Source organism: Sus scrofa, chromosome 9 (genome assembly GCF_054392235.1).
Source record: "Sus scrofa isolate SSC_HxYL_T2T_F1_AM1 chromosome 9, Sscrofa_HxYL_maternal_Yorkshire_Landrace_v2.0, whole genome shotgun sequence".
Classification (NCBI taxonomy): domain Eukaryota; kingdom Metazoa; phylum Chordata; class Mammalia; order Artiodactyla; family Suidae; genus Sus; species Sus scrofa.
The window spans coordinates 41,862,107-41,884,225 of record NC_139391.1 but is presented as its reverse complement, the minus strand read 5'-3'; the positions used below and the strand labels follow the sequence as shown (position 1 = coordinate 41,884,225).

The window sequence follows — 22,119 nt, the reverse complement described above, 5'->3', positions numbered from 1 at the left end:
TGACTCAAGAGGGGCTGCCCTCTGACCCACCCTACAGAAGCAGTGGTCTGAAGACCACTAATTCTTCATACTTCCTTGTTCAAAAAGACACAACGGCTCCTGGTTTGCACTGATTCTAAATTCCTTTCCTTGGCTTCCAGGCCTTCCACAACCTGACCCAGGAAGCTGTCCAGCTCCATCAGGAGTCGTCTTCCCTGGCCCTCTCTGGGCGATGCTCACCCCTCCATGGGTCTCTGCACCTGGGCAATGCCCGGCTTCATTCTCGTCCATTCCAGTCCTTGCCTATTTCCATGAGTGGAGTGTACGTGTGCCAAGCCCCGCTCCCCCGGCTCTGCCATTTCCAAGCTGCCGCTGCACTTTGTTCCTTTCAACACATCTAAGTGCTGCTGCTTCTTCTTTTTTATTTTTTTAAAAGTTTTTGGCCACCAGAGCTGCAACCCGCACGCAGCTGTGGCAAGACCGGATCCCTAATCCACTGTGCTGGACCAGGGATTGAACCTATGCCCCAGAACTCCCCAGACACCACGGATCCTGTTGCACCACAGTGGGAACACTCATGCTTTTGTTTTGTTTTGTTTTTAGTTTTACAGAAGTATAGCTTATTTGCAACACTGTGATAATTTATGCTGTACAACAAAATGATTCAGTCATATATACACACATCCATTCTTTTCCCATATGGATTATCGCAGAATTTTGGGTAGAGTCCCTGTTGCCCAATCATTCGATATACCTCAGTGTGCATATGCCAATCCCAAACCCCCAGTCCCTTCCTCCCCGACCTGTCTCCTTTGGTAACCATAAATTGTTTTCAAAGTCTGTGAGTATATTTCTGTTCTGCAAATAAGTTCATTTGGATCCTTTTTTTTAGAGTCTGCATATGTGATACATATGATGTTTGTCTTTCACTGTCTAACTTCACTTAGTATGATAACCTCTAGGTCCCTCCATGTTGCTGCAAATGGCATTATTTTGTTCTTTTTATGGCTAACAGAATATTCCATTGTATGCATGTACTGCATCTTCTTTTATCCACTCCTCTGTCGATGGGCATTTATGTTGCTTCCATGTCTTGGCTATTGTGAGGGCTTCCTTAGTGTGCCTGTGTCTGAGTTTTGTATTATAGTCTCATAAGTCGCAGAGCTATTTCTTCCACAGATTTATAGTAGAAAGTAGTCTAGTGTGATTTCCAAACTATCTCAGATATCCTGAGGCTTTAGTAAATACCAGGCATCAGGCTAAATATTTAAGATATATCATTTCATTGCATCCTAACAACCTTTTGAAGGGCATGGTATGATTACTCCCATTTAGCAGATGAGACAACTCAAGCCCCGAGGGGTTAAGTCGCTTGCCCAGCATCACACCGTGGGTAAATACAGAGGTGGATTCAGAACGAGGCAGCCTGACCTCAGAGGCTTTGCTCTTCGTCTCCGTACCCTTCAGCCTCCCTACGGTTCCATCGGCAAAGACTCTTCACGAATAGGAAGGTGAGCTCTGGACTCCCTCTCTCACCCCCAAAAAAATCCACTTCATCTCTCATATACCGCAAGGTTTTGTCTGAAGTTCTAGTTGGAAAAAATGGTTCCACTACTTTGTATTTTTCGTTTTGTTTTTTTTTTCTTTTTGGGCAGCTGCTCGGCGTATGGAGTTCCTGGGCCAGGGATCAGCTGCAGTTGTGGCAACACTTGATCTTTAACCCACGATCTTTAACCCACTGTGCTGGGCTGGGTATTGAACCCGAGTCCCAGCGCTCTAAGAAGGCTGCTGATTCCGTGGCACCACAACAGGAACTCTCCACTACTTTTTAATAGATTTAAAATCCTTGCCTTGGAGTATCTGGCACGTTAAGAGCCAGCACTCAGAATACAAGTCGTACCAGTATAGACTTAGATTAAACACCACTAAACACCGAGGACATTGGCCTTGTCTATATTCCTAATGAGGAGTAAGATATACCTTCTATTGGATGCTCAATAAACAGCAGCTGACTGACTAAATGAATGATAGAATGTCCCAGGAAAGATATGAAATTACTTTTCCCTAAGAGCCTTAAAAATAAATATTGTCAGGAGTTCCCACTGTGGCTCAGCGGATTACAAACCTGGCTAGTATCCATGAGGATGCAGGTTCCATCCCTGGCCTCGCTCAGTAAATTAAGGATCCAGTGTTGCCATGAACTGCTGTGTAAACGGCAGACACTGCTTGGATCTGGCGTTGCTGTGGCTGTGGCATAGGCCGGTAGCTGCAGCTCTGATTTGATCCCTAGCCTGGGAACTTCCCTGTGCTGGGGGTTCAGCCCTAAAAAGCAATAAATAAATAAATATTGTCATTTGTCTTAGGTAGCTGGAGTTGAATTTCACCTCGAGGCAGAGAGAATCTCACAATCCCCTCTGGGTGTCCCTCCAAGCTTCAGGGCGTCCCAGGGCCAAGGATCTGTAAGAGACTTCTAGAGCTTCAAAAAAGAGCCAGGGAACTTGACGGCAAAGCAGTCAGCATGGGTGTTCACAGAGGAAGCAGCCGGGCCCCTTTCCAGCCATGGATACTGGTGATGCAGCAGTACTGGGGCGGAGCAGGCCAGGTGGGAAGTGGGGGTGGAGCCACTGACAGCCCCTCACAATGAGAAACTCCCCCAGTCCCAAATCATTAGTCAACAATGATTTTCTGAGGACCCAGGAGGGATCCGATTTTAACTGTGTTTCTTTCTTGGGTCCTATCAGTTCTCAAGGCTCCCTGAAAAGGAAGGAGGCAGAGAGGCCTGAGGAGGGGCTGGAAAGGGGAGGGCACTGTGGACTCGCCATCACCCCTGCCATCGGCCTGGAGCCCAGCCGCTGGGTGAGGAGCCTGCTCAGGCTGCAGCCTCAAAGGGCTGTGGTGAAGAGGATTCTTAGAAAACAGCCATCCTTGCGGCCGCAGGAGCATCTGCCTTAATGACTGAGAAGCAGGAGCAAGGAAAGAGGGCAGGTAGGAAATCAAAGGCCGGATGTGTGCCGTCACACGAGCTCTGACGAAGATAAAACAGATTAGCACACATGATCTCGGCAAGGTTGCCGGCTGAGCCCAGGCCTGACCACATCTGGCTGACCTCAAATTCCCCCCTCCCCACCCCTGCCTTGCTGAAGTCACGAAACTGAGCTGAGTGTGTGAAAGCCTCCTGTCCTCACTGACTGTGGGTGACAACACCCCCCCAACACACACACACACACACACACACACACACACACACACACACACACGAGGATCCCATGGACATGGGCTCCCAGACCAGCCCCCATTCATGAAGCCTCGACACTCCCCACCCCCACCCAGACACCCCCAAACCCCAAGCCTCAACAGCCAGAATGGGCAGTGCCAGGACCCAGGACCCGGGGGCCCAGCAGAGAGAGGCAGACACCCCCTCTCCCAGGGAGGCGTGTGCCTTTAAATTGTCTCTGTAATGGCTGGCTCAGAGGCAGAAATATTTGGCAGCCCTGAAATTAAAAGTGATAAATTTCCTCGCCAAGCTTTGATCGATAATAGAGGCCTCATCTGTTAATCAATAAGACAGTCTCTGCCTGTTTACTGTGCATACGTTGTTCACTGCTGCCTTCGGTATGATGTCAGGTTTGCATTCAGAGCAACTCAAGTGTGCGTAAACCACATGGCTCTTCCCAAAACGCATTACGGTGACATCATTCAGCCACTAATACATTTATAAAGCCTCGGTGCGAGGGGGTAGGGGTGAGGCAGGAGGTCACGCCAGTGGGACACAACGGGCACCTATGGACGTGTCGGCAGCATTCCCCCGCCACGGTATTTCCCGGGGCTCAGCCTGGCGTGGGGAGAAGGCCAGGCCATCTTCTTCCTGCACACGGGGGATGTTTTCTGCATGTTTGTTAAGTAGGTGCCAAGAGTAGGTTTACAGCAAGTGGATACAAGAGACAAATCCCTGTCCTCGGGAGCTTATGTTCCAGAGGGGAAAGAACGGTTTTAAAAGTCAAGTGAATACAAAATGGGTGGTGACCAGAGAGAATGGGAGAACGAGCCAAGTGAAGAGGGACAGAGAAGGCTATTTGACATGGGATGAGTGGGCATTGGAGGGAGAACTGCAGAAGGCGAGACTGCCCTCTAAGGAAGCTCATCCCGGGCAGAGCAAGAGCTAGGAGGCCGCCGGCTGGAATGGGGTCAGTGCGGGGAGAGGGAGAGCCGGGGTCTGGATGGCAGGGAGAGAAAGGAAACAACAGAGAGGCAGAAGCACAAGAAGATAAAGTATGTTACCCCCTGCTCCCTCCCCAGCAGTTACAGGTCCCAGGAAACCAGAGGAGGTCACAGCAAGATCCAGAGTCGGGGAGCACTGGGTGCCAGGCCTGGCTCAGCTGTCCCCGGCTGTGGACATCACACACGTCATCACACCTCAAGGCACCTGTGAACCCATCTGTACAATGGGAACGATCGGATCGGATCTGTCTGCCTCACTTGATGCTGTGAGGATCAAATGAGACAATGGATTTTTTGTTTTGTTCTGTTTTTAGGGCCACACCCATGGCATATGGGTCAAACCAGAGTTGCAGCTGCCAGCCTATGCCCCAGCCACAGTCACGCGGGATGCAAGCCACATCTGCGACTTACATCATAGCTCACAGCAACAGCGGATCCCCGAACCACTGAGCGAGGCCAGGGATCAAACCCGCATCCCAGTGGATATTAGTCGGATTCGCTTCCTCTGTGCCACAACCGGAACTCCCAATAATGGATATTAATGAATACAAAATTCTTGTTAAGAAGTTCCCATTCTGGTGCAGCGGAAAAGAATCTGACTAGGAACCATGAGGTTGCAAGTTCGATCCCTGGCCTCTCTCAGTGGCTTAAGGATCTGGTATTGCTGTGAGCTGTGGTGTAGGTCACAGACTCGGCTTGTGACCCTCAGCAAGTGGCCTCAACTCAGTGAGCCTGCTGTTCTGTGTGTAAAACAGGAACAAAATGGGAACAGCAAGAGAAAGTCCCTCCCAGGGTTGGGACAAGGTGGGGAAGGTGCCTAGCCCCATGTCTGAGGGCAGATCCACAGAACCGGTCAGTGACAGCTACCATCGTCACAGCCAGGCCCGGGGCCAGGGCTCCTTTAAAGAACTCCTTTGTGCAAAGTATGATTGATTTTACTGAAATTCAATGGCCAGTTATTTGGGGGCCATTTATCTTGCGTAAAGTGAGTCTCACAGTCGTAAAGACATATTTCACTATAATCACACACACACACACACCCCAATCCTGCTAATTTAAAGGTGAGCGATTTTGTCTTGCTGAAGAAGAAGGAAAGTCTGTCTCAGGACAGCATATCGGTATTAGCATCTCTTCATATCTTGCGCCCCCTCCCCCCGGACCCAAGCCTTTACACCCTCCTCCGACCAGACCCAGGGGCCCTGTTCTTGGGCCCTGTGCCACCTGCTGGGTTCCTTCCCTCTTTTCAGTCTCCCCAGCTGACTGCAAGCTCCGTGAGAGCAGGGTGGCACCGGGCTTGGCCCCTACTCCATCTCCAGTGCTCTGCCAGAGGCACTCTCTGTGCTTACTGACTGCCTGATAGATAAAGAAACCCTCAGGCAGGTGCCCAGGTGCAGAACTGGCCCAGGAAGAGGGCAGCGGCCATCAGGGCACTGCCAGGCTGTCCCCTAGGGGGTGGCAGAGTCCTTATTCTACTTGCTCTGGGTTCTCTGCTGTCCCTTCTTCAAAACTCAGGGGCATGATCTCCGGCTGGAACTCTGGCAGTTTGGGAGAAAAGGGAGGGCCGGGTTCGGAAGTGGAGGTGTCTGCTTCCTCTGCAGCAAGATGCCCCTCTGCTCCCCGCCCGGCCTTCCAGGCCCCACGGCCCTGCAGCAAATGAGCAAGCCCTCCCTCCCTCCCTCCAGCATGTTCAGGAGCCTCCTGTTGTCTGGACTGGACCCTCCTCGGGCTGCAGAGATCTGCTGAGGGATCCTGCTCCCAGGCCAGGCACTGGTTTATCTGCGAGTAAGGGTGAGACAGACAGACGGACACACAGACAGACACTCTCACCCCTGCCAGTCTCCCGGGGAAGCTGCCCTGGGCTGGAGGGTGGGGGACAGGACGGACCATGCTGAATTTTCCAGACCCCTTGGTCTTTCTCCCTGGCTTCCTGATGCCCCCAGAAAGGGGAGGGGGCCAGAGGAAGGAGGAGGGTTCACAGCAGGTTCAGGTTGGGTGAGAAGAAAGGAGGCAGTCGCCACAGCCCACATGGAGGCTGGAGCCGGTCTAAGGCCTCCGTGAGTGGGAGCCACTTCCCTCTGGGCTAAAGATCACCCTGACTCGCAGGAATCAAAGGACAGGCATGCCAGAAAAGCACTTTCAAACCCATAAAGCTTTCTATCAAGGCCCAGCATTCCAACAACAACAGAGCCGAAATCCAGCAGACGCACGGCGGGCAGGTTCCCTGCAGCTGCCCTCTCCTCTGCCCCGACCTCTGGCCTCTGCCCCTTGGCCAAGTACAGAGCCTTCCTGCCCAGAAATGGGGTTGGGGGTCCCAAGCATCTAGGAAGGGGAGCAGAAGATACTGAACCCAGTCAAATATGGGCTGGAGCCTCTCTGAAGTAAATAAGGCAGAAGCCAATGAGAGAGGAAAAAAAAAAAAGAAAGAAAAAGCCCTCCCTCTCCCACCCCTGTGCTAATAAGAAGGGCGGGGGGAGAGAAAAAGGAACCATTGAAGGAACAGCAGCTAACGTTTGCCAGCACCTAATGTTGAGTACTGCGTCCTTCTTCTTTTAATTCCTTGAGATTTTAAAATAAACATCTTGACTGTTCTGATGAGATATGCATGCCTGCTTACATAAGGAAGTACACAGCGTACCAAAACAGCAGACCCAAAAAAGCATAAGCTGTCAGAACAATGAGTACAGACGCCGGGCATTTTACAACAGCCCATGGTGTACAGTTTTATTTACAGTACCTCTTATCTGACAGAGAACAGTACACTGGCTGCCAATTCCAAAGGCCAGCACTGCGTGTTCTTTCACTCAAGGAGATGTGTACTCCCTGAGAGGAGCTGCAAGCCTGCTCTCTCTCGAGCTTTCTCTCTCTCTCGAGCTTTCTCTCTCCTGCTCTTTCGCCTTTATCAACAAAACAAAAACTGATACAGAAGCAGCATCTCTGGAAGGTACACAGATTCAGGGGAGAGGGAAGAGCCAGAGCAGGTGGGCTGCATGGAAAACAACCAGCCCTATCGATTGGCTCAGGATATGGTTCAAGGGTAGTGGCTCCGTGGCAACGGAGTAGGAGAAAGGTCCTCGGGGCCCTGCCTCGGGGGTGGGGGGGACGAACTAATGACATGGGACCTCCATCAAAGGCAGGACTGACAAAGCCACCGGGACAGTCTCCCTGACCAGGTGAGAGGGCATGAAATGACCGGGAATTGGGGGCTTTTCCCATTTCTGGAAGTCAGCTCCCCACCAGTTCTTACCCCCGCCCGAGGGATGTCATAAGACCAGGAGCTGCCCTGGTGCCCTTGGCTTTCACTGGGATCCTGTCATCCTGATCTCAGGTTCCACCAAGAACACAGAGATCCACCTTGCCCCTTGATCCCTGCCACTCAGTTCTCAGCCCAGAGAGGCTCAGAAAGCTCCTTTGTTACCACTTTTAGCACCAGCAGGAAACCCAACAGGCTTAGAAACACAGTCCATGGCCAGTACAAACACGCATGCTCAATATACACAGCCCAGTAGATAGAACCCTCGCTCTGGCATCAACCAAACATAGGTTCAAGTCCTGGGCTCTACCATTTCTAGCACCACCCCGGGTAAGCAACTATCTGTTCTGGACCTATTTCTTCACCTGGAAAACCGAGCATCTGCTTCACAGGATTGAGTGATGATTCATTTAAATAGTAACATGTAAGGTCTCTACCACCGCCTCAACTGCTCCTTAAAAGCTAGTTATCACGAACATCTCATTATTACCATGACTTCCTCCCCTGTGTCAATGTCTGAGACCCACACAGACATCAAATGCGTGCAACAAACATATACCATTAAAATACTCTTGCCCCCCCCACCCCAGCCCAAACACAAAGAGAATAAAGAAAAGAGGAGACGCCCATTTTGAACAAGTCTTCAGCAGACTTGGTCTGGGGAGAGGAAGATAAAGGCAAATGCCCCTGAGGGTGGTGTACCCCCAAAAGACTCCATACAAACCAACAATGCACAGGTAAAGGCATTATTGCCTGATCACCTCCACCAAGAGAAGATCCCAACCCTCATGGCCAAGTTTTGATGCCAATATTGTCCTCCTACTGAGATGAATACAAACCAGTCTAAGGTGGATTATTTTAATTAAGATACAAGTAGGATGGCAAGTCTGTTGCAGTGAAAACAACAGCATAGAAATCTTCCTAAAATTGAAGAGCACTGATCTGGGAGCTCGCCTTATCTTTAACCCATTTCTTCCCCCCCAACAACCTCCCCAACTGGCTGATCAAGGTATGGCGGGAACTGATGCAGAGGCACAAAAACCTCTCTGACCAGAGGAATGTCAGCTCCTATTGTGATGGAGCTGAATTCCTTCCAGACACATCATGCCAATTTAGCGATCTCCCCGAGGTAAAGCCCGCCAGTGGCCAGTGGGCAGACAGGGCTTTGGGGTTCTGCCATTCTTCGGTGGTATGGTCCTGGCATCAACTTTGCAGCCTTACTTCCCTCCTTAAAAGCGGGTTATCCATTCTCAAAAGACAGTTTAAACAAGAACCTATATGAAGTACTAGGTACGTGGGAAGTGCCAGAATAGTTATTATGATTATGGAATAATTTCACTTCATCAAGTTAATGGGCTCCAGGGGAATAGCTGTTGGTCTGAGCCCTCAGGAACTCCAACTCATAATACTCCAGCCCCACAGTTCCTGGAGGAAGGTCCACCTGCAATGAGTAAGGGGCCCAGAGAGGCAAGATACTGCCTTCTCTGGGGCTCTTGAATGCACGGTCTTCAGCCATTTGGAACAAGAGAAGGGACACCTTCAGATGAGGTAGGTGGATAAATGGCTCCAGGCAGGTTCTGCTTGAACCCCAGGGGCACCCCAGCTTCCCTGCAGCAGCACAAAGAAAAGTGGACTCAGAGTCCTAACAGTCCCTGCCAGAGCTGCGTGGCCTTGGGGGAGTCACTCCATCTCTCCGTCTGTAAATGACAAGTTTTAAGTTGAGAGCTAAGGGAGAAGGAACAAATGAATGGGTGTTGCTGGAGAAGCTGGAAGCACATGGCTAAGAAGGCAAGATGTGGCTGTAAGAAGGCTCAAGGGCTTACAACCCTTGGCGATGGGAGGGTGCTGGCTGGGTCAGTCCAGGCTGGGTTCCCTGGTTCAGCCAGGGGATTCCTCCCCTAGGGGAAGACCTTGCTCCATCAGGCAGTAAAAGTAGGACAGAGAGTCCAGACACTGAGAGAATCATTAGCCAGACAGAGCTGGCGGAGCCAGCGAGGCCGAGGCAGAGGCTGACCCCCGAGTTCCAGGGAACACTGGAGCTTTCGGGTGTGTTCCCAGCTTCGTTCTTCTTGAGAGAGGTAGCCCTGCCATCTTGGCACTTGTAAAGACCAGGCAAAAAGGCCAGAAAAACCCCGGGGGAGGGGATTCCACCATGATTTTACAGGACATCCCCTCAATCCTTGGTCACCAACAAATGTCTCCCTCCCTGGTCCCCATCTGGGGATTCTCAGGTGGGAAGTTCATGACCGAAAGAGGGCTTTCTGCTGGCATCCAGCAGCCTCAAAGCACTTTTCATGACCTGAGCCTTGGGCATCTTCCTCTCAACTTCAATTACCTTCTACGGAAGCACCTCCTGAGTTCCCTGTCTAGGACCTCACCCAAAATCTGGCAGGAAGGGCTTCTTCCCAGGGAAGGGTCAGGGGAACTGCTGGACAGGAAGGAAAGCAAAGCCAGGCCCCTCCAGGGGGTACGGCCAGAAGCAACACCCCGACCACCCACAAAACCACAAGCTGCTGCCTGCACCCCACCCCCACCCCGGTCCTCCAACATCCCCTGAAACTCCCTCCAATGAAATCTTCCCTTGAGGTGTTCTCAGAGAAAAGAGAGGGCAGCCTTGCTCAGCCCCACCTGCATCCTGGCCCCTCCTTGCTCCTGGCAGGACCCCCCTCCCCCACGTCTCACAACACGGGGGCTCTTCGACACCCTCACAGAGCAAATTCCCTCATCCTTGCTCTTCGCAGAATCCCTTGCTCTCCCGCCCTCCTCCAAGCAACTCTCTCCAATTCCGCTCGCGACCATGGTGTGTACTTTGTTTTTAAGTTAAAATCTCCTTAGGTCATCATACTGCAACACCTGACAAGAAACGAAGCATCTCAGAGGGCTTCAGATGCTGTCACAGTGTGAGAACCCCAGCCCCCTCCAAGAAACCAGCAGGCAGGGCTCTGCATACAAGCTCCTGTTGACTGTCCCCTTGGCTGTGACCTGTAAGCATCAGGCAAACAGGAGCGTCTCTTCGCCTGAGAGGCCCACCAGGAAGCCATGGCACAGCCATCCCAGACATCCAGCTGGGCTGCCAGGAGGAGGCAGAATTCAGTCACACTCAAGTCTCTTCCCCGGCTTTGATGGCAACAGATTCCAGCTCAGGTGTGCACCAGCTACATCAAGAGCAGAAGCAGTCTAGCCTCTTTGAGCCTTGGCTTCCTCGTCTGCTAAAGAGGTAATGATATGCCCCTCTTGTCCTACAGGCAGGTCTTTGAAGTTGCACAACTGCAGGGGGCACCACTCAGTCAGAAACAGGACCACAAGCTTCTTAGGAGGTTTGCGTGGTTTGCACTGAGATGAAGCACATGCAGGAGCCCAGCAATGGGAACTGGCACCTGGCAGCTACTCCCTAACTCCTCCCTTTCCAGGGTGCTGGGGACCCCACAAGGCTGCTCTGCAAGGAGGAGCAATGACGCCCCTGCTGCCGCAGCACTGAGAGTCGTTACAGGACATTGATAACTAACCGTCGCTGGATGTTTATCATAAAGAAAGCACCATACTAATTACTTTACGTGCCATATACCATTTAACCCTCCCGTCAATCCTAGGAGCATCCTCATTTTATACAGGTGAAAATACAGGTTCGAAAAGCTTAGTTCATTGGTCCAAGGTCCAAGGTCTCATAGCCAATCCGTGTAAAGAAAAAGAAACAAACTCAATCAGAATTGCAGCATGGGAAGCCCACCTAGCCAAAGTTCAAGGGCCTTTAACTCTCTAAGAGGTTAAAGAGGAGGAAGGAGGAAGTTCATATGAAGGGGAGCAGGAAAAGGTCCCAGAGGCAGGGTGCTAGAGGCCTCTGTGGTTCCTCACACCCTGGCTCACCCCTGGACATAGGGGACCCTTCCCACCAGCTCTGAGGCCACCTCCTCAGCTCATTCCTTCTTGTCTAAAAAACAACCCTCCCCTCTTGTTCCAGAAATGCATCACCACTGTCCATCAGAAAGAGCCTGGACTGGGGACAGCAGTGCCAGAGCAAAGCTCTGTTGTGGACTTTGACGTATTACTCAACCTCCATTTCTCCACCTGTAAAATGGACATCATGTTCCCAGCCCCCTAAAGCTGTTAGGGGGACGAATGAGTCCATGACATGAAAATGTGGCGGGCTTGACAGAAGAAATGGTACCACCAATCTTCAGATTTACAGGAGCTCCTGGTGGCCTAGCAGTTAAGGATTCAGTATCGTCACTGCCGTGGCTCAGGTTCAATCCCCTGGCTCAGGAACTTCAGCATGCCACAAGTGTGGCCAAAAAAATTTTTTAAAAAAGAGTTCCATTGTGGCTCAGAGGGCTAAGAACCCAACATACTGTCTATGAGGACACAGGTTTAACCCTTGGCCTCGCTCGGTGGGTTAAAGGTCCCACGTTGCCGCAAGCTGCAGCGCAGGTCGGAGAGGCAGCTTCGATTTGGTGCTGCCGTGGCTGTGGCACAGGCCGGCAGTTGGGGATCCCATTTGACCCCTAGCCTGGGAACTTCCATATGTCCCATGAGCAGCCTTATAAAGAAAAAAAAATTTACAAAAAAGTTACCAAAGAAGGGAAAAAAGACTGACTTACAATAAAACCACAGTTGGGAATATCCTTCCACAATTGGCTCCCTTCCTGGGCATTCTCCTTCTGACTTCTAAGCAAGCAAGATATTCTAAAAACAATCAATTGTATTCACTCAAAGTAGAAAAGCGGCCTCTCATATTGATGAATGGCAGCAAACTACAAAGAATGAAATAGACAAGGCTTTGGTTGACCTTCAGTTCACCAAAAAGTCCCTTTCTTCCACCTTTCCTGAGCATCCGAGTTAGTCCAGGATCCACACAGCAGACACTTGGGCTCGACTCTGAGGCTCCCCTTCCCCAGCTCTCTCTGCATGTGTCCCTTGTAATCTGCCCTTTACTCACTGCCCAAATTGGATCCCTCCCTCCTCCCTCCAAGAACAGCAGGTAAATCCAATTAGTTTAGGGCTGACTATGTAAATTTTAGGCCAAGGTGTCCATCCTAGACTCCAGCACTGTCAGTTACTTTAAATTCATTAATACACATGCACACACGCGCACACGCACACACACCCTGGAGGGTTCTGCAAAACCAAGACAGAAGCAGCCAATCCACAGCTTCCACTGTCACCCTCTTCTTGATGACAGTCGGGAAAGAGGCCCATCACCAGGCTCCCCCATCACAACACCCAACACACCCCATCTCAGACCTGGGGCCCTGGAGACTGCCACCCTCTCTCCCCTTCCCCAGGCCCCTCGGTGGCACCTCCAGGCTGCCAGTCTGCCCGGGCCTGCTGTGGCTTTCAGAAAACAGAGCATTTCTATTTTTAGCACTTCTCAGCCTAATAATACTCCCCAACACCCATTCAGCTTAATCACTTTATTGAGGACAAGAAGCAGGCTCTCCAGCCTGGGTGCTTCTGATGTTAGGAAGTAGTAAAATGTTCAAACTGGTTAAAAATGACACTCATTGGCTTGCCTTTGGTGTTTCTGAAACCTTAATTGTGGCTCAGGCTGCGGATCTAAAGAAGCTTGCAGGTTTCAGAGTCTTTCTTCCTTACCCCCCTGCACCATAATTGAGGTGTTACATTACAACGACGGCTTTGACATTTCCAGGCTCAACATTCAGAAGCCTTGAGACGCCACGCTTTTCAAAACAGCAATATCGCCTGTCACATTTAATGCCCGCTTTTTAGCATAAACCCACCACCTCCCCCTGCCCCTCCAAAAAAATCCTCGCCTTTTCTGGCTGACCTCATGCAAAAAGGTCCAGGCGGGGTAACCACTTCCCGTGTTAGGCATTATGAAAAGTGCATCTGACAACTAAAATGACATTGAATTGCTGCTGGAAAACCGGAGGGTTGGTCTGGTGTCGTTAGAGGATCTGAGAAATTGGTGAATGCGGAACGCAGGCTGCTGGCAGCTCCTCCGCCAGGCCCCTTTGAGACCAAAACGTCAGGGTCTGCCCTGGCAAGCAGGCAGTGTGTGCCACGTGGGCTGGGGGCTGGGAGGAGGGGGCAGCCTGGACCGGAACCGGAAACGACTTTGCCTCCAACTTGGAGACCAGGAGCTGGGGTAGCAGGCATTTACAACTCAGTCTGGGCCAGTCTACTCGGTTTCCTCATCCATAAACTGGACATTAACGTAGGGGGCATCGCAGGGGTCTTGAGGGGATCACATGAGACCATGGAGTAATGTCGGCACAGCACCAGGCACCTGTCGGCCCTCGGTCAATGCCAGCCGCCATCACGACTGTTGCCTTTCTCCCTTCTGCTGTGGGCACCTCCTGAGACGGAGTGTTTGGTCTTTGTCTCTTCAGCCTTGCACAACCACAAAAAAGGAATCTGGCGCTTCAATGGCCAACCGTAGTAGCCAGCTGTGCAGTCCCAGAGTCCTTGCACATGAAGGGGGAGCGCCTGTGGATTCGCAGTGGCTGAGGGAGGCTCTGAGGGCCGACCTCTCAGGCCCCTCCCGGCTAAGAGGCCACAAACTCACCTGGACGAGACTCTTCCCCATTCCCGGCCAGCTCCCTCCCCTCCTTCTTTCCTTCCTAGGCAAGGCACTCAAAGCACCTTCATAAACTTCCTGCTCTTTCGGAAGGCAGAGGCGGAATGCCTCATTAACTTTCCTAGCTAATTTTACAATTTAACCAAACAACACATTCCTGCCTTGCTGCAGCCAGCCTCTGACTGGGACAAATTTATACTTGTGAGGTGGAGGAAGAAGACGTCCAGGCCAGAGGCTGAAGGCAGAGTCCTGCACACTGACAAGGGAGAGGGAGAATGGAAAAAAATAGAAGGGCCACGCGCTTTCTTTCTTTCTTTCTCTTTCTTTTTTTTTTTTTTTTTTTTTTTTTAATTCAGGGCTGAGAAGTGAGGGAAGAAAGCCAGGAGGGGTATGCGATGTCAGGAAGATGGACAGCTCTGTGACAATGACCCTGCCTGTCCCCTGGGGGGCCAGGGGCTATATCTGGAAGCACAGTTACACGCTGTCCTCTGAGGGGCATGATTCAACGCAGGTGGGCGGTGGGCCAGGGGCCGGGCAGGGCCACCCAGAGGACAAGGTCAGCTTGGCAAGGCCCTGGGGCCCCTGCCAAAGGGCACTGAAAGGTCCGTGCCAGGCCACTTAGCCCAGGACCTGAGGGTGGCCTAGTCCTTCTGATGGTGACTGTGGCTGGGGGTGCGGTGCCAGGGAGGGCAGCAGGTCTAAGAAAACTCCACCATCAAGAAACCTCTGGGGCAGAAAAGACCCTACTGATGCAGCCCCACACCACACCCACAAAGGACAGACAGACCTCCGCTGAGACAGAGGGTGTGATTCTGGCCTCGTTACCTGCAGTCACACCTGCACTCAGCACGCACATGTGTCAACAAGGAAGATGCTGGCCTGCGAGTCTCTTTGCTCCCTGGTCTGCTGTCCCCAGGCTTCTGGCCTCTGATTCTGGACCCCAAATCTCAATCAGTGGAAACCGGGCCCACCAGAGCTCTCTCCGGATATGCTGCGTCTTCCCCATCAGCCCCCAACAAAGGGACCGCGCAATTAGGGCCCGTCAGGCAGAAATCCCCAGTGGACTGCACCTCCCAAAAGAGCTGGTCTCTGAGCCTTTGTCTCTCCTGGACTCATCTTAGCGAAGACATAAAATGAGGAGGATTCCAGCAAATCAAAAGTTCCAGGGAGTCCTCTCTTTACCTGGAGTTACCTTGTTACTGAAAACGACCATGGCCTTGCATAACTACTCCAGCAAAATGCTCATTGCTGCCGCCAATGAGCTCCCCGTGCTCAATTAGCTCGTAATAGTCAGTGAGAGCCGCCGAGGTTTAATCCGACTACCCCAGAAGACTTCTTATCCCAACCACCTAATGAAAAGTTTAGAACTGACTTTTTTTTTTCTTTTCCCTGGCAAGTGAACGAATTCCAATCAAAATTAGAAGAGCGAGCATGTTAACGACCAGGGAAAAGTCTAGAAGGGATGTCTTTGTTGGGTTGAATCCTAGACAGGGTTCAACTGAAGGGACTTCCGCTCCACCTTCCCAAGAAGCACATACAGGGGTTCCCCACTGAGGGGGTTGGTCTGAGAAGGTGGGCGGGGCTGGGGGGGGGCCTCAGCCTAAGGACCCCCTCCCCCTTCCTCCCTGCCCTCCAGGGTGGCCAAGTCTCTGAACTCAGCCCCACCACACTGCAGCCCCCTATGCTGTGTGTTCTCAAGGTGGGCTTCATGGAGCCTGAACACTCACCACATATTGGGGGGTTTATCTAGTCTGACATGAGAAATATGAATATTCTGGATCTGCATCCAATTTGAAATCCTACTTTCAAGGTCGTATTTGTTTTGTGGGCAGCTCAACATGGAGGGTCCACCGGAAGGGCCAGCTTTTAATCGTTAATGCAGGTGTTTCTCAATTGGCAGCCCAAGGAAGGTCATGCCATCCTTAGAACTCTGAGGATTCTCCAGCAGGAGAAACTGGGCTTAAGGCCTTTTCTGTGGGCAGAAGAGGAGGAAGAGGAGAAGGAGAGGGGGAGGGAAGAGACCCCTGACCAACTGGCTCTTGTTCTCAAAAGCTCTTGGTCCCTGTCCTCCAGAGAAGCAGGTCCAGTGCCCACCATGAAGCTCCATGTGGACCCTCCCAGCAGAAAAGAGCCCATCAAAATCCAAGGAACCTCCTCCCCGACGCTGTTCCTCATCAACCTGGGCCCCAGGAGTTTCTCCCTCCTGTAAACTGTCACACTCAACTCTCCCCCACCTTGTAGGGGTGGGGCCCACTCGGCCTTGCTGGGGGCTCACATCATCCTCTTAGCCAGACCGACAGCCCCTTGCAGGTTAAGGGCCCCAGCTGCAGCCCCTCTGTCTGTCCTGCCAGGCTTTGCACCAACTGGCCCTCAGTTGATACTGGCTAACTGATGAACTCATCCATGAAGGATTTTCTCCCCCAAAGAGAGCCACATCTCATCACCCAGGACAGTCATTGAGGTTTTCCTTCTCCATCTGGTTCCCATTTGGTTGATGTTCTGATCCCCAGAGAAGGCTCCAGCCTCCCCAGTGCGTGCCTGGGGAAGATGAGGTTGTTGGAGAACAGACAGAACGAGCCTCATGCCAAGTGGTCCAGCTTGCCCGGACAGGTTCCAAAGGTCAGGGAGGCTGGAATCTTCCTGCCGCATCCCACCCCAGGACACTGAAGTCTGAAGGGCTGGTGACACCCCTAGCTGCCAGAGCGCCCACCTTTCTGGGATGCAGCACTGGCCAGCTGGCCCCTTCACTCTGATTCAGCATCACAGAGCAGAGGGCCTCCTCCTAAGGAACAGAGCACCCAGCTGGGTCCCCATGTGGGAAACCACAGGCAGCTCTCTGGTGCAGCCCCTCCTCTCTGTGTGGGACAGTTATGGACACATAAAAAAATAGCCAGGCTCTCACCTGGGTGGGAGGGCCAATTACTCACTACAGACCCTCTAGCGACACTCCCAGAACTACCCTTCCCCCTGCCCTTAAGGCAAGAGGGAGGAGTAATGGTCGCCATGGCAGCTACAACTGAACACACATGACTAGGGAAGAGCAGGAAGAGGCTAAGTCACACACCTGCTCTTGGCCACCCAGGTACAAGGCCCTGAGCAGTAGCCCATGCGCCCATCCCACCCCCAGGACCCCCAGGGACAGAGCCTCACTGATTCTCCCTGTCTCAGCCCCCAGGCACTGAGACACTGGCTGTCTTTACACACAGGAAAGCAAGCCTCTGGGCCAGCACAGCCGTGCCACATACTAGAAAAGTAAGAGCTCAGAGAGCAGAGAGCCCTGGCTAGGAATCCAGCTTCGCCGCTCCTGGCTGTGTGACCTTACACAAGCTACTGCAATGCTGGAAGCCTTACTTGTAAAACAGAATCAGCATAACTACCACCAAGGTCAACATGAGAAAAGTGAGTTTAGACCTGCAGCAGGCCAAGCACCGGGCCTGGACCACAGTAGGCATCCAATTACGTAGTGATTTTTGTCTTCTCCCCTCAGCCAGACCGTGCGTCCAGAGCCATTCATTTATTCAACAGTATTTACTGAGAGCCTGCTGTGTGTCAGGTCTTGGAGATGCCACGGAGCACACACCGATAAGGTCCTGCCTCCACTCCTGTCCTTTAGTCTAGACAGCTGGCCCTTGGGGCTGCAAGGATGCAGGGTGGCGCTTCAGGGGCAATTCCCCATCAGGTGCCTCGAGACATACTGGTCCACTCAGCCATTAGTTTATTCCAAAAACAACTGAGTTGTAACCACCTTGCAGGTCACTCCGCTAGGAAGTATGGGAGACATGGAAATAAATCACACGTTCTGAAAAAGCTGAGAGTCTAGGAGGCGAAAAAGGACAAGCAAATAAATAGCTATGACACAAAGAAGGTGACAGGTGCCATAAGAGGGGATAGATAAATGGCTACAAGCAATCAGATGGGGGGGCGGCCTCTTGTCCTGCCCAGACAGATGCATCCCATGGCTGAGCCGGCTGACTTTCAAAAGAGAAGAGAAAAAGGCTCACTCGCCTGCCTGGCACACTTCCTAGCATGGGAAGCAGGCGGGATCTATTTAAAACAGCCAGAGGCAGGTTAGAGCCTTTTCTGGCAATTCCCAAAACTCGTGCTTCCTCGAGCTGACTGAGTAGCGGGATAGAACCAATCCTGTCAAAATCCTACAGATCTTTAAAAAAAAAAAAAATCATTTGGATGTTGCCCGGATGATAAAAGAACGCTGCCATTCAAAGGGAGGATCCGTGTGGGGAGGAAGGTGGGACTGGTGGGGGACAGGAGGAGGGGATGGGAAAAGGGGGGAACGCCCCCCAAATATGGATCAGGGCAACGAGCAAAGGAAATTTATGCATTGTCGTGGCTTTACTACCTAATTAATTCGGTAATTTCAAAAACAATTTTATTTATGTTCCATTTACCACATCAAAAGTTAAAAAAAAAAAAACATACTGATGCTAAAATAATACCTCAAGGCGTCTATTTTTAATCAGTTTTAAAGGGGGGGGGTGAAAAAAAAAAGCAGCCCTAGGTTTCTATACAATCTCTCCCGGGCAGACCACCAACCCTCAGAGAGAGAGAGAGAGAGAGAACACAGCCAAGCCCTCTGTGAGAGCCTTCCTGGCTGCTGTACACCGAGCTTGTCAAAAAAAACAAATCCATAATGGCCCGAGGCTCCTCTCCAATCTATTTTCTGCTCAGCTGGTTTTAAATGAAGTTATTATGAGTCATTAAAACACCCGCAAGCCAGTGGAAGTCAGCCAATTACAATTTTAAATTTAGCCTGTTCTCTGCCCCATTCTCTTGTTTTCTTCCTTTGCCCACAGAATACTGCTGCTGTTATTTCTTCCCTCCCCTCCTCTGCCCAAAGTGGAAGAGACAGTTATGAAAATGCAGAGTCTTGCACGGAACGCAGAACCATTCACACGAAACGCGAATTATTGAATTACAAAATGCAAAACTTCTGCCCCCTCCAAAGCCAACCCATGCCTCCACCTCAGCGCCCTGGATCCCTCAAAATGCCAGGCTCTGCCCTAGAGGTCACAGGGCCGTCTTTAACATGAAAAGGTTCTCGAGTGGGGCCCTGTTGAGTGGGGTCCTGTTGAGGTCCACCCCTCGCACAAAATCAGCGTGTTCACGGTTGAATCCAAGAGGGGGAGAAACGGCTATCCGAGAATTCATAACAAACAATGAAGTTGAAATGCAAAGGTAAGGCAGGCTTCGCAATCAAGCATGAATGTCGAGGGAAGTCACTAGATATGATGAGCTCATTTAGTTTTTAAATCTGCAAGGTAATGGTCTGTGTGGAGCCATTACAGCAAAAGGAACAATTTTGAGTATTTCATGTAAACGCTTCTTCTCAATCTCTTTCTTTCATGTGTGCACACACAAACACACACACGCACACACAGCTGCCCCTCCTTAGTGGGAACAGAACCGTAGCTTTCCCACATCTTCCAAGAAGTAAGTAGCCTCCTTCCCAAAAAACCGCCCAATTCCATTTGCTCCCCTGACCCTAATTAATGGATGAGTCTGGAAGGTCAGCAGAACAGACCCCTGAACCTCTAGGTACACGTCCCATCACCTCCAGGACCCCTCACCCTCCTGTTCCACATACACAGCATTATACACGCATACGTCTCACACACACACACATGCACAGAGTCACACACATGCACAGTCTCACATTCTCTCTCTTTCACACACACACACACACACACACACACACACACACTCATAGACCATGAGAAGACCAGCGCTCTGCCTCCATCCGACACAGCTCTACAGCCCAGGCAGACGGGGCACCTGGGAAAGGCATGGCCATCGTGTTGTTTTGCAGAGAGTCCGTGCAGGGCAGCATGGAGGCCGGACGCCGCCATGTGTACTGATCTACCTGGCAGCTCTGGGTGAGGTGGGACTCAGGGTTGGTCTGTGGCTCCCAACCAGACGCACTAAGAAGAGAGAAAAAAATCCAGGGGCATCGACGTCCAGTGGCAGTTTACCAAAGATGGGAGGATTGGTCCTGCCCTTTGGAGAATGCAAACCTGAGGTCTGCATGGCTGCCCCTCGTTCTGAGGGTCCTCAGAGCACAGCAGATGTCACCATCCCAGCCTTAGCGTTGAATCTCCCCACCCGGTTGCTCCAACTGTGGGGGCCTCAACCGGCTGCTCTTCACTCTGTTTATTTAGGCCCCATTCATGAAGCTAATAAAGCAGGTGCTTCAGCGCCCGGCCCCCCTCCCCCACATTGGGAAGGGCTCTAGCATTTGATATCCATAATCTTTTTCTGAAAGAGGGCACCCCAATTCATGAAAGCTCCACCAAACCCAGACCCTGCCCAGAAGTACAAACACTTTAGTATCTACAAGCACTTTTCAAAAGCTTTCTAGGAGCCGGGCACCAGAACAGGCCACAGGTCCTTGAGGGTGACACACCCCTAGGTGCCTGACGGCTCCATACGCAGGTGCACGGTCACAGGCCTCTGAAAGCACAGTGCCAGCAAAACATGCTCTTTAGCCTCAAAGTCCAATAAGGATCTTGCAAACCCTAACCCCGCTCATCCACTCGCCTGTGCTCAGCTCAAACATCCAGGGATCCAGAGAAAGGAGGAACCAGGCCAGAGAAAGCCCCCTCTGGTCTCCAAGAGGCAAAGGGGCAGGAGCACACAAGGATCAGGATGCCAAGAGCATTCCTGAGTCCTCCCCAGGCTTCTGGGCCAGAGTGACATTTCGTCCCCCACCCCAATCACCACCCAACTTCCAAGCTAAGACACTTTGAGGCGTGTGTGTGTGTGTGTGTGTGTGTGTGTGTGTGTGAGAGAGAGAGAGAGAGAGAGAGAGAGAGAGAGAGAGAGAGAGAGAGAGAGAAAGCCAACCAAGATGGAGGGGAGACCAAGTCTGATGAAGACACAGGAAGGAAGACAGCAGGTGCACACGAGCATGGAGAAAAGGCTGTGGCCACCACAGATGCAAGAACAGGGATGAAAAGATGGCATGAGATGAAGAGAGACTGGGGAAAAGGGAGGGGAAGACAGCAGATCTGAAAGGTAAACACCTGCCACTAGAGAGAGCGGAGAAGACAGCGCCGAGAAGGACAGCCAGCAGGGAGAGCCGCCACCACGTGGAAGGGTGGCAGCTGGTCTCTCGGGCACAGCCTCGGACATCGGGCCCCAGGCACAGCCCGGTGAGAGAGCGAGGGCGCGAGGGCAGGGCGAGAAGGGGGCGACGGAGGACCACTCAGGCAGGGGGCACGCCCGAGAGGCGGAAAGATCTCGGAAATCAGAGAATGGCATCGGCTTTGGGTGGATCCCGCACGAACCTCCTACCCGACAACCCCATGGCCATCCACCCTCGACACAAACGAGGGCCAGCAGAGGAGCCCGGAATGCAGGAGGATGGAGGGAGGCAGGCAGAGGGGAGGAGAGAACAGGACAGACAGGATGTCCCAGCATCCGTGTCTCGAGGGACATTCATTTCTTGATAGGAACGTCACCCTCGACCCGACAGAATCATATGGTACGAAAGGGGGCGTGGGGGGAGAAACCACCCTATCTGGGGGGCGGAAAAATCAAAGCGACAGAGAGAGACAGACAGACAGAGGGCAAAACAGAGAAAGACGCTTATTACATAATTTCCACTTTCGTCCCTCCACCCTTCAAGTAATGTTCTATCTGACAGGATCCTCTCTGAGGGGGGAAAAATGACAAATCCAATCCAAAATTCAACAGCCTGTGTTCTGTTCAGAGAGCACACAGTGTACTGTACAGCCCATAAAACTCCAAACAGCCTCCAGACACTGCCGCAATCGTCCTCCATCAAAACACTTTGTCTTGCATACAAAAATAAGATACAGCGCTGAACGGAATACAAAATCAGCCCATTACAGTACAGGGAGACTGCTACTTAGCAACGAGGGGGCTCTAAAGCCTCGATGCTCTACAGGAAGCAAAATCTGTCGAGCCTGTTGGGCAAATGATAAACATTAGCAGTATTAAAAAACACAAAAGCCATGTAAATGGATAGACATAATGTGGAAACGAATTTATAGAATAAATTGGGATGGGGGACGGGAGGGTAGGGGGAGAGGCTGGGCTCCAGAGGGGCAGATACACGAGCTTCCCAAACCCCTGCTAAGGCACCATATGGAGGGAGAGA

General features: G+C 51.7%; 1 protein-coding gene across 9 annotated transcripts in view; it reads right to left on the bottom strand.

The window, feature by feature from the left end:
* The window catches only part of ZBTB16 (zinc finger and BTB domain containing 16), a 199,788-nt gene that overhangs the window by 71,975 nt on the left and 105,694 nt on the right, over positions 1 to 22,119 (bottom strand). For 2 of the 9 annotated variants that reach the window (XR_014815313.1, XR_014815310.1), the window contains one exon: positions 1,601 to 21,925. The exons of the other annotated variants lie outside the window; for them this stretch is intronic. The gene's annotated coding sequence lies outside the window, so the exon portion shown is untranslated. Of the gene's footprint in view, positions 1 to 1,600; positions 21,926 to 22,119 lie in introns of those variants that run through there. 9 annotated transcript variants of the gene reach the window in all.